Genomic DNA, 12,504 nt, shown 5'->3' with positions numbered 1-12,504 from the left:
TTGCACAAATAAAGAATTTTCAGCATTCCAAGAGTTCTTTTCTTACGTTATTGATCACTATAGTGTGCCAGAGCTATTTCTATTGAATTGACTCTTATTTTTTCTGAGCACCTGCTATATACACAGTGACCCAGACATATTCAAGTTTCATTCAGAAGGCAGAGGGAAGCCTTAGCAGCTGAGCCTATATCTTGGCTTGTGAGCATTAGAACAGGCCGGCGATTACAGGGTAACATGAAAAATGTCCAGCTTGCATTATGACTAGAACATGACAATATCCTTTTAAGTACTAACCTATGATGCGTTCCTAAGCAGTTGATGTTATATGTTCTACATTTCATTTTCTGCATACTTTACAAGTAGTAGAATTTGCTTTGATATAGGCAACTGGATTTTCACAATGAAAAGGCAAAGGATAACGCCCGAAAAAGACGCCATACATTATGTCAGTGCCATCACTGACAAACCTGGATTGACCATGAAATACATCAATCCCCTTAAAGGTGAGTTAAAACAAGTTTTAACTAAATTGCCTTAATATTGTCATGCATTAGAATGACTGTCTTAGGTAATGATAAATATTTTCTACAGGAAGAGGAGTGTTTGCTGAAACTGAAATCGAAAAAGGGAGTTTTGTTGCAGAATATCGAGGCGAGCTCACGTATGCACTTACGATGGTAGACAACTACTCGAGATTTATGGTTGTGGTACAAGTCAAAGATCTAATGGCCCATACTGCAGCGAAGGTCTTCCAAGCACACTTATGCAGACCTCATGGCTACTCAGAGAGAGTCCTCACAGATCAAGGCACAGCCTTTGAAGCGGAAATCTTCAAGGACTTCTGCAGCTTTTACCGATGCAGGAAGATGCGCACTACACCCTACCATGCTCAAACCAATGGTTATCAACCTGCTCAGGACTTTACCCCATATTCCAGATGTGGCCTTACAAGTGATTTATAGAGGGGTAACAATACGTTGGGATCACCGGATCTAATCTCCCTTTTTATACACCCTAAAATCTTGTTTGCTTTAGAATAAACAATAACATCATAAAGGTATAGCAGTACCGTTTCAAAGTTTCGGTGTCCCAAGCAGCATTCCATCAGCCTCTGGAAGGTTCCTGGCAAATTGCACAGCTCGAAGGGCATGCTTTTGAACTCGCAGAGACCCATCGGGGTGGCAAAGGCGGTCTTCTCCCGGTCTGCCTCAGCAACGGACACTTGCCAATAGCGACTAGTGAGATCAAGGGTAGAAAAATAATTTGCAGTTCTCAATGCAGCTAGCTATTCCTCAATACAGGGGAGTGGTGCTGTCCTTCTTCTTTAACAGGACCAACGGAGCTGCCCAGAGGCTACAACTGTCACGGATAACCCCAGCCTCCTTCATGTTGCTCAACATGTCCTTGGTACACTGGTAATGTGCAGGTAGTTTTGGCTTATATCTCTCTTTGATGGGTGGGTGTGCACTTGTGGGGATGTAGTGTTTGACCCCTTTTATTCTTCAAAAGTCTAGCGGATGTTTGCTGAAGACTTGCTCGTATTCTTGCACTAGCCTGTAGACCCCCTTCTTGTGATGTGAAGGTGTGGAGTCAGTGCCTACGTGTAATTCCTTACACCACTCCTCTGGCTGACTTGGTGAGCTGTCACTGAATGGGTGGGCTGAAGCAATGGTGGATGCTGCTGTTTGGATAGCATGTGTATCTACTGAGAACAGCTTATCAATGGTGGCAAATCGGAGCAGCTTAATCTCTTGCTCTCCGCAGTTCAACACTCTCATGGGCACTCTTCCCTTCCATATTAATGAATAAAACTATGATGTAAATAGCATATAGATACCCCACAAATGCAGATAAAAGTAGGTTATGGGAAAAGGGGGAAGAGAGAAACAGGAAAATAGTGGAATAAAGTATACCTTCCAGGTGGGAGATGAAATGGCAGCACAGCCAGTGGAGGTGAAGCAAGGGGAGCCTGCAACTAAAGAGTTGAGAGCGTTATCACATGGTGACTGAGCCTGATTGTAACGGGAGCATAGAGGTGCCGATCCTGTCTTACCTGCGTTGGTGTAGAAGTGGGTGTCCTGTGGTGGAGTCAGCTATGTGCAGTGGTGGCCGTGGGTTCTTTTATGTGCGACCGTAGTAATAGCTGCGCCCACTTCCTGTATGGGAGTGGAATGCAGTGAGGGTAATGGAACGCACGCCTGCGCATTTGTGTTTAACGTCGCGCATGTGCAGAACGGAGAAAAGGCTGCGCTCACTTCCTAATGAAAGGGAGTGAGACGCATCTGGGAAGGGAAGGGAAAAGATTAGGGTTTGGGGATGATGAAAGGGCTTTCTACGGGCAAGGATGGCAAAGGGTGGCAGTGACGGAAAGTCAGGCAGCCTGTCCTGTCCTGTCCTGTCCGTCCGTCTTTTTGTATCATGAATTGGAAAGACTGCAAGGGGGAGGGGAGGTGCTTGTGTCCAAAAGGAGGAGTTATTCAGATTCATTGCAGTGGGCGGCGGCTGCAAAAAGCACCATTCTTCTTGTTTTTGCTCTGCAAAACAGCCTTTTCAAGGGTTGGCTTGGGTGACAAAATGTCTTCTGTAGGCGTGGGTTTGTCTCCCTCTCCCTAATATGTGTCCGGTATAGGCCAGGGTGCCACTCAAGGCCGTAACCAATTCGGGTTATAGCTTCTCGGCCTTTTGGCTAAGATCAAGTGTAGTTTCGGAGGACGCTACCTTGGTCGGTACTGGAAGGTGCCTGGGATTGCACGTCTGCCGGCCTTGAGGAAGTGTGTGCGCCTTCTGGTGACACATAGCCCTCTTGTGCCTGGACGGTTCCCAGGCAACGGGAGGCGATCACCTTTGTTATTTTGAAGTCCTACTGATAAACAGAAAAAAAAAAAATTAAATCTGTTCTTATCAGTTTAATATCTGATACGTCCCCTCTCTGGGGACCATATATTAAATGGATTTTTAGAACAAGGAGATGGAAAAAATCTTGCTCTGTCCACTCCACGCATTGACCTGGTATTGCAGTACCTCCAGGACCGGTGCACCCCTTCTTAACCCAGTTTCCAAAAGCAGAACTCAATTCACCTGATTCAAATGAGCCCCATTAGTGAATTGAAAGAAAGCAAAAACTTTATATGCACCTCAATTTGGCCAATTCACTTTTCACACTTTCACCCTTTTTTTTATCTTTCACACCTTTTACTTGCTTTATTGATGCAAAAAGCTGTGCCAAATAGCAAACTCATCTCCACTCAACTTGACCAACTCTGCTATGTCCCGTGCAGTATCTTATTCTCAGTCTTATCTAGATCATTTGCAATTGAATAGAATAGATCCCTTTTGGCTGCTTATGACTGTGTAAAATATGTAGTTTTACTGGGCTGGGATGAGAGAATCCATTGAAGCATGGTGTAGGGATTGTGGTTCCTGTGTGCTAAGAAGAGAGGCTGGCACCAGCCAGAAAGCCCCATTGCAGCCAATAATCACTTAATAACTTTTTCAACTTGTCATCATATGGGAGGCCTTCCATTCCTTGTAGTAGTCTAGTTGCCCACCTTTGAACTGACTCTAACTTCTGAATGTCCTTTTTAAAATGTGGAGCCCAAAACTGGTTCCCATATTCCAGATGTAGCCTTACAAGTGATTTATAGAGGTGTAACAATACGTTGGGATCACGGGATCTAATCTCCCTTTTTATACACCCTAAAATCTTGTCCCAAGCAGCATTCCATCAGCCTCTGGAAGGTTCCTGGCGCATTGCACAGCTCGAAGGGCATGCTTTTGAACTCGCAGAGACCCATAGGGGTCTGCCTCAGCAACGGACACTTGCCAATAGTGACTAGTGAGATCAAGGGTAGAAAAATAATTTGCAGTTCTCAATGCAGCTAGCGATTCCTCAATACGGGGAGTGGTGCCGTCCTTCTTTTTTAACAGGATCAACAGAGCTGCCCAAAGGCTACAACTGTCACGGATAACCCCAGCCGCCTTCATGTTGCTCAACATGTCCTTGGTACACTGGCAATGTGAAGGTGGTATTGGCTTATAGCTCTCTTTGATGGGTGGGTGTGCACCTGTGGGGATGTGGTGTTGGACCCCTTTTATTCCCCCAAAATCTAGCGGGCTTCCCACCGGTAACCCGCTCCCCAGCTTGGATGGATGCTGAGGGAGCCCCTTTTGCCCGCAGGCTCTGGCCCTGGGAACTGTAGCCTTGGCGGTGACTGTGCTTCCCTCTACGGTGTGAGCTGTTGCCTTCAATCGGGTCTTGACTGCTGGGAAACCCTGGAGGTTCCTGTCGCTAACGGATTTGACCGGTTTTACGGCGACTCCTAGCCTGGTCGGGGTCCGTAGGCCCTGCCGGATGGTGCTGGCTTCTCTTCACTCCCCGATCTGGTACCGGCGGGCCACTGCCCATCCCCGGTCCGTACGGTTCACTCCAATCAGCCTCTCCTGCAGAAGGTCACCACCGTCTGCCAACCTTGCTGAGTGCCCGGGCCACACACCCGGACACGGTCAGTCTCCTCTCCTCTTCACTTCTCTAACTCCAAAACTGATCTCTAATCTGACTCCTTTTCCCGCCTCCAGGACTGTGAACTCCTCGGTGGGTGGGATCAACCGCCTGGCCCACCCCCTGGTGTGGACATCAGCCCCTGGAGGAAGGCAACTAGGATTTGTGTTTAGCTTCGGTGTGCCTAGCCGGAGTGTAGAGTGTGTTGGTGTAGTACCTGTGACGACCTGGCTTGTCCAGGGCGCCACATTCCCCTATAGTAAAATGCAGACCGTCCGCGGGCTGCCCGTCCATCACCGGTTTTATTTTCACAACTGAAAAAGAATAAAACGGTAAAACATGTAAAAGCATCATAAACATTTTACAACGGTACAGCTTCCGCTCTTCTCCCACCCAAACAACCTGGCCCTGATGCTGCCCCTAAGAAGCGGGCAGCACCCCTTGACCCCAGTCCAGCACCAAGTTGCCCGAGCGGGTTCTGTCTCTTTCAGGGGGCCCACGTCCAAGGGGACCCCTGAACCCCCGGAGGATCGCCACCGGTTACGGTAGTGGCGGGCCTAGGCCATCCCTTTCCTCCAGGCCCATCCTCCCAAATCAGCCTCTCCGGAGGCGGTAACGGTGTCAAGCCAACAAACATTTTTATTTACATTGCACTAAGTTTGTGGTTGCCCTGCAAGTTCTCGGGCTTGTCCGTAAGCAGTTCCTTACGCAATGGTTGCACAGTCCCTACGGGGACAACAGTTGCCGGCAACGGCCGGTTTAATCACGGTTCAATCAGGTAAACTTCTTTGGTTGATCATCTTTACTTATCATTTAAAACTTTCAAACTGGTACACTCAACACATAAAGCCCCCCCCTTTTAAAGAGTAGTTTCCCTGTACCTAAGTGGGGGTCTACCTAGGTTGGGGCGAGTGGACCTTCGGGGTCCGGTGTCAGTGGTGACAGGCAGTGGGGCAGAGGGAACAGTCAGTTCCTCCTCCCTGCTATCATGTGGGGCAGGCGGAGGCGTAGGGGAGCTGGGTACAGGTACATCCCTGGGCACTGGCTCGCGGTTAACCGTTTCCATCATTTCTTCATCCACGGGTTGTGGGAACAGTATCACTGGAAGGATCACCGCACCGTTCTGTGTAGGCCAGTCTGCTGGAAAATCACCCATCATGGTGTGGATTACCTCTTTTTCCTTCTCCACTGGACTGGGAACTGGAGCCTCATCCGCTACTCTCAATGCTGGTGGGCACTTCTTCAGGTGGTCTCGGGAAACCGTGGCCAAAGTCCCCCCCTGGTCACGGCTGATCTGGTAGGCCTTCCCATTCTCCCATCCTGTGGGCTGGACTACATACGGGGTTTTTTCCCATTGATCATCCAGCTTGTGGGCCCTTCTTTTCCGCTTCAGCACTACATCCCCAGGTTGGAAGGAACCGGCAGGCGCCTTCTTGTTGAAGCACTGCTCCTGTTGTCCCCGACTCCGGCACAAGTTCTTTTCAACATACTCCTGGACCTGTCGGTACTGTGTCCTCCGCCGAGTGTCCCATTCAGCTGTCGACAGGAGTGCTTCTGAAGCTTCCAAGCCCATTTCCAGATCCACTGGTAGCCGGCCGGGACGAGCTCTCATCAGGTATGCTGGAGTGCATTTCGTAGAGCTGGAAGGGATGTTGTTGTACATATCGACCAGGTCAGGTAGCTTCTCCAGCCACAGGTTCCGCTCTTCCAGTGGTAACGTCTTGAGGAGGCCCAGGACCAAGTGGTTCATCTTTTCACAAATGCCATTGGTTTGGGCGTGGTAAGGCGTGGTCCGGATTTTCTTGCAGCCGTACAACTGGCAGAATTCCTGGAATACCTCTGCTTCAAAGGCCGGACCCTGGTCGGTAAGCACCCTCTCCGGGTACCAATGCGGTCAACAGAAATAAGCCTGGAAAGCCTTAGCAGCGGTGCGGCCGGTTAAGTCCTTAACTGGGACAACCACCAGGAACCTCGAGTAGTGGTCTACGATGGTCAGAGCGTAGGTGTACCCACTTCGGCTGGGGGTGAGCTTTACATGGTCAAGGGCAACCAGCTCCAGCGGTTGGTGTGTAATGATCGGGTGTAGGGGTGCCTTCTGGCTGGCCTCGTCCTTCCTTCTCAATGCGCAAGGGCCACATTCTCGGCACCAGGCCTCCACAGATTCCCACATTCCACTCCAATAGAACCGCTCTCTTAACAACATCTCTAGCTTCTTCCACCCGAAGTGCACTGCACCATCATGGTATGCTTGCAGGACGGTGGGCACGTTAGCCTGGGGAATCACCAGCTGGCGGATCTTCTCGTGAGTCTTTGGATTAATCAGCTCGCAATACAACTTCCCCTGGTGTAGGTATAGCCGGGTCCGTTCTTGCCACAGACGTTGGGCTTCGGCAGGGGCAGCAGGGTCTATCCCAGCAGAACCCTGTTCCACTAGAGTCTTGACCAGGCGGACAGCAGGTGCCTGGTCCTGAGCTTCCTGCCAGTCCTGTCGGGGCAGCGGATCCAGGTTCACCCGTTGTTGGTAGACGTGCACCTTCTCAGTGAATGGCCGGTGAAATGCAGGCAACTCGATCTCTTCGAGGTCATCATCCTCTGGCCCCTCTTCCGACAGGTGGGGCATCCGGGAGAGTGCATTGGCATTGACGTTGGTACGGCCGGCCCGGTACTTGATGGTGAAATCGTAGTTGGCTAACCTGGTCACCCACCGCTGCTCCAACGCGCCCAGCTTGGCCGTATCTAGATGGGTCAGCAGGTTATTGTCTGTGTACGCGGTGAACTTGGCTGCTGCCAGGTAATGGCGGAACCGCTCGGTGATAGCCCACACCAGTGCCAAGAGCTCAAGCTTGAAGGAGATGTAGTTCTCAGGGTTCCTCTCAGTCGGTCGGAGTTTTCGGCTAGCATAAGCTATTACCTTTTCCCTTCTGTCTTGGACCTGGGATAGAACAGCCCCCAAGCCCACATTGCTGGCGTCGGTGTAGAGGATGAATGGGCGGCTGTAGTCAGGGTACGCTAGGATTTCCTCTCCGGTCAGGGCTGTTCTCAGCTGGCGGAAGGATTCCTCATGCTTTTCTTCCCACACCAATGGGGCTACTAGGGATCTACCACCCTTGGTCTGTCCTACGAGGAGGTCTTGCATGGGGGCAGCCATCTTTGTGTACCCCTTAATGAAGCGACGGTAATATCCCACCAGGCCCAGAAACTGCCTCACTTCCCTCACTGTGGTCGGTCTCGGCCAGTCTTGGATGGCGGTGATCTTCTCGGGGTTGGGGGCGACACCTTCCGCACCAACCACATGTCCTAGGTACTGCACTCTGGGTTTCAGCAGATGACACTTTGAGGGCTTCAACTTCATCCCATACTTGGCAAGGGACGCGAACACCTCGGCTAGGTGCTCCAGGTGGGCTTCATACGTCTGTGAGTACACAATCACATCATCCAAGTACAGCAAAACGGTCCCATAGGCAGTCTTCTCTCGGTCTTCCGGTGCCACGGCCACCTGCCAGTACCCGCTGGTGAGGTCAAGGGTGGAGAAGTAGTTAGCGGTTCTCAGCGAGGCCAGGGACTCTTTGATGCGGGGCAGAGGGTAAGCATCCTTATGCGTTATCTGGTTAATCTTCCGGTAATCCACACACATCCGCATGGTGCCATCCTTCTTCTTAACCAGCACCAACGGAGCGGCCCAGGGACTACAGCTGTCCCTAATAACCCCTGCCTCCTTCATGTTCCTCAACATGTCTTTGGCGCATTGGTAGTGCGCAGGGGGAATAGGCCTGTATCTCTCTTTAATAGGGGAGTGTGTACCGGTAGGGATGTGGTGTTGAACCCCTTTAATCTGCCCAAAATCTAGAGGGTGCTTGCTAAAAACCCGCTCATACTCCTGTACCACCCGGTATACCCCTTCCTTGTGGTGTATGGGGGTATCATCAGTGCCGACATGTAGCTCTCGATACCACTCGCCTAACTCCCCCAGGGATGAGTGGGAACCGGCAGCAGGCGGTGTGACTGGGGGAACGGCTTCATGGATCGTGTGGGGATCTAGAGTGAGCAATTTGACAAGGGTAGCGTACCGGGTGGTGCATGAATGCACACATATTGGTTTTATAATCTTATTGTATTACTTTATATTCTTATTTCACTTGTGCATATCTCCACCATAATCCTGGCTAAGAAATATAGCTTTTTTTGGGGTACACAGGTAGTAAGGTCTTCTTTCTATTTCTTTAGGGGTGATATAGCCTGGTGGAACTCTAGACCTCTAACATTATATATGCACCCTTTTTCTTTATGGTTCTTGGACACCTTATAACATTCTTCCATACATATATATCTTTCTCATAAATTATAAATAATTAGGCATTTTTATATATTTTATTTACATTTTCATAAATAACTTTTTACAAAGCATGGGGGACATTCTCACATACATATAATTTTCATGTACGCATTCTGAAAATTTACGCATAAACCGTACACACTCCTTTTTGTAACAATTTCTATAACTCATTCGCTGAACTCTAATCCCGGATATTCATTCTTACACCGAATTTCCTGTTATAACACAATATTCATGATTTTTATTCAATTTATTTTTATTTTTTAGGTTTATTAGTAGTGATGAGCGAGTACTAAAAAGCTCGGGTGCTCGAAGCTCGGGCCGAGCCTCCCAAGATACTCGTGTACTCGGCCCGAGCACCGAGCCCAATGTTATCCTATGGGAGACCCGAGTATTTTTGTGAAATGACCACCGGCAGCATGTAGAAACCCTAAAAATGGCACAAAAGTCTCCGAAGAGTGCTCAAATGACATGGCAACAGCATGGGGAAGACCCCTTGAAGCATTTATCACTCAAAAGTCACAGCTGTGAATAATTTTGTCCGCGTTTTACGCCATTTTTACGGACTCACCAGAAAACCTTCCAAAATGACACCAAAATGATTTTTCATAGCGGAAATGTTAAGGGCACATACCCAATAGTGAGATAGAGCTAATGTATGTTACTTTTTGAGATCAATACATGAAAGATTTTACGTAAAACATTGTGTGGCACTCCGATGTCCCTGAGAAGAGACGTACATAAAGGCCTCTGAGTCTAATGTGCCCATTTTGAGGAACTGAGTCTTTGTAGTATTTTCCTTTGCCAGGGCAGTCCAAAATTGTGAGGTTCACCAATGCCCCTGCATACAGACGTGCATGATGGCCTGTAAACCTGAAGTGCCCATTGTAAGGAAGTGGGTCTATTGTAGTATAGCCCTTAGGCAGGGCAGCCAAAAATTGGGAGGCTCCACGTTGTCCCTGGATAGAGACGTGCATGAGGGCCTCAAAACATTAAGTGTCCAGTGTCAGGAAGTGGGTGTATTATAGTATAGCCCTTAGGCAGGGCAGCCAAAAATTGGGAGGCTCCACGTTGTCCCTGGATAGAGACGTGCATGAGGGCCTGTAAACCTGAAGTGCCCATTGGAAGGAAGTGGGTCTTTTGTAGTATAGCCCTTTGGCAGGGCAGCCAAAAATTGGGAGGCTCCACGTTGTCCCTGGATAGAGACGTGCATGAGGGCCTGTAAACCTGAAGTGCCCATTGGAAGGAAGTGGGTCTTTTGTAGTATAGCCCTTTGGCAGGGCAGCCAAAAATTGGGAGGCTCCACGTTGTCCCTGGATAGAGACATGCATGAGGGCCTCAAAACATTAAGTGTCCATTGTCAGGAAGTGGGTGTATTATAGTATAGCCCTTAGGCAGGGCAGCCAAAAATTGGGAGGCTCCACGTTGTCCCTGGATAGAGACGTGCATGAGGGCCTGTAAACCTGAAGTGCCCATTGGAAGGAAGTGGGTCTTTTGTAGTATAGCCCTTTGGCAGGGCAGCCAAAAATTGGGAGGCTCCACGTTGTCCCTGGATAGAGACGTGCATGAGGGCCTCAAAACATTAAGTGTCCATTGTCAGGAAGTGGGTGTATTATAGTATAGCCCTTTGGCAGGGCAGCCAAAAATTGGGAGGCTCCACGTTGTCCCTGGATAGAGACGTGCATGAGGGCCTCAAAACATTAAGTGTCCATTGTCAGGAAGTGGGTGTATTATAGTATAGCCCTTAGGCAGGGCAGCCAAAAATTGGGAGGCTCCACGTTGTCCCTGGATAGAGACGTGCATGAGGGCCTCAAAACATTAAGTGTCCATTGTCAGGAAGTGGGTCTTTTGTAGTATAGCCCTTTGGCAGGGCAGCCAAAAATTGGGAGGCTCCACGTTGTCCCTGGATAGAGACGTGCATGAGGGCCTCAAAACATTAAGTGTCCATTGTCAGGAAGTGGGTGTATTATAGTATAGCCCTTAGGCAGGGCAGCCAAAAATTGGGAGGCTCCACGTTGTCCCTGGATAGAGACGTGCATGAGGGCCTCAAAACATTAAGTGTCCATTGTCAGGAAGTGGGTCTTTTGTAGTATAGCCCTTTGGCAGGGCAGCCAAAAATTGGGAGGCTCCACGTTGTCCCTGGATAGAGACGTGCATGAGGGCCTCAAAACATTAAGTGTCCATTGTCAGGAAGTGGGTGTATTATAGTATAGCCCTTTGGCAGGGCAGCCAAAAATTGGGAGGCTCCACGTTGTCCCTGCATAGAGACGTGCATGAGGGCCTCAAAACATTGTTCCCATTGCAAAGGAGCGGGTCTCCTGTCGTTGTAATGTCCATTCTGCAAAGAATGGGCGAAAAAATTTACCACTGGGGGTATACCTGAAACAAAGGCCTAACTCTTGTAACGGTCATCATGGTGGCGCATGAGGAGAAGGAGGAGCAGTCCAGCGATTATCCAAAGTCCAGAAGTGTGTACCCATGGGTGACTGGAGGTACATGGCAAATTCCCGTTACAAACTTTAAATTCCGCTCTCATTTGCTGGTGGTGTGGTGAAGTCTGGCCCAATCCAACCCTTGTTCATCTTGATCAGAGTCAGCCTGTCAGCATTTTCAGTTGACAGGCGGGTGCGTTTATCTGTAATGATTCCACCTGCGGCACTAAAAACACGCTCTGACAAAACGCTAGCGGCAGGGCAGGCCAGGACTTCCAAGGCGTAGAGAGCCAATTCATGCCACGTGTCCACCTTGGATACCCAATAATTGTAAGGCACAGAGGAATGTCGGAGTACAGTTGTTCGATCTGCAAGGTACTCCTTGAGCATCTGGGCAAACTTAGGATTTCTTGTGGCACTACCCCGCACCTCAGGGGCTGTGGTACGTGAGGGGCTGAGAAAACTGTCCCACATCTTAAAGACTGTTCCCCTACCTCTGGCGGATTGGACTTGTGCCTCTCTCGGCTGTACGCCTTGGTTGTCCACTGATTCCTGACCTATGCCGCTAGCGTTTTGTGAGGGGAATGCTTTGCCTACTTCCGTGACTATGGCCTTCCGGAACTGCTGCATTTTGGTTGACCTCTCCGCCTCGGGAATAAGAGACATAAAGTTCTCCTTGTAGCGTGGGTCTAACAGTGTTACCAACCAGTAATGATTGTCGGCCAAGATGTTCTTAACGCGAGGGTCACGAGACAGGCAGCTTACCATAAAGTCAGCCATGTGCGCCAGACTCTTAACAGCCAGGACTTCAGTAGCCTGACCAACACGTTGACTGAACATGCTGTCCTCCTCCTCCTCCTCCTCCTCCTCATCTACCCTGTCCTCTGGCCAGCCACGCTGAACCGAGGATATGACTGGTGTGCATGTCATATCCTCAATTTGGCCGGAGATTTGCTCCATGTCTTCATCCTCCTCCTCGTCATAGTCCTCCACTGCACGTTGTGATGAGACGAGGCTGGGCTGTGTGTTATCACCCACACCCACTACTGTTTCTTGCTGCAACTCATCGCGCTCCGCCTGCAATGCATCATGTTTGGTTTTGAGCAGAGACCGTTTTAGAAGGCAGAGTAGCGGTATGGTGACGCTAATAATGGCGTCATCACCACTCACCATCTTGGTGGAGTCCTCAAAGTTTTGGAGGATGGTACATAGGTCGGACATCCATCTCCACTCCTCAGGTG

General features: G+C 49.6%; 1 pseudogene; it reads left to right on the top strand.

Moving 5' to 3' along the window:
• The first annotated feature begins 2,837 nt into the window (after positions 1-2,837).
• Positions 2,838-3,043, top strand: LOC142264796 (U2 spliceosomal RNA; annotated as a pseudogene).
• The last annotated feature ends 9,461 nt before the right edge of the window (positions 3,044-12,504 follow it).

Source organism: Anomaloglossus baeobatrachus, unplaced genomic scaffold (assembly GCF_048569485.1).
Source record: "Anomaloglossus baeobatrachus isolate aAnoBae1 unplaced genomic scaffold, aAnoBae1.hap1 Scaffold_2701, whole genome shotgun sequence".
Classification (NCBI taxonomy): Eukaryota; Metazoa; Chordata; class Amphibia; order Anura; family Aromobatidae; genus Anomaloglossus; species Anomaloglossus baeobatrachus.
Note: the sequence above shows the minus strand (reverse complement) of the source record. Positions and strands in the feature narration are given on the sequence as shown.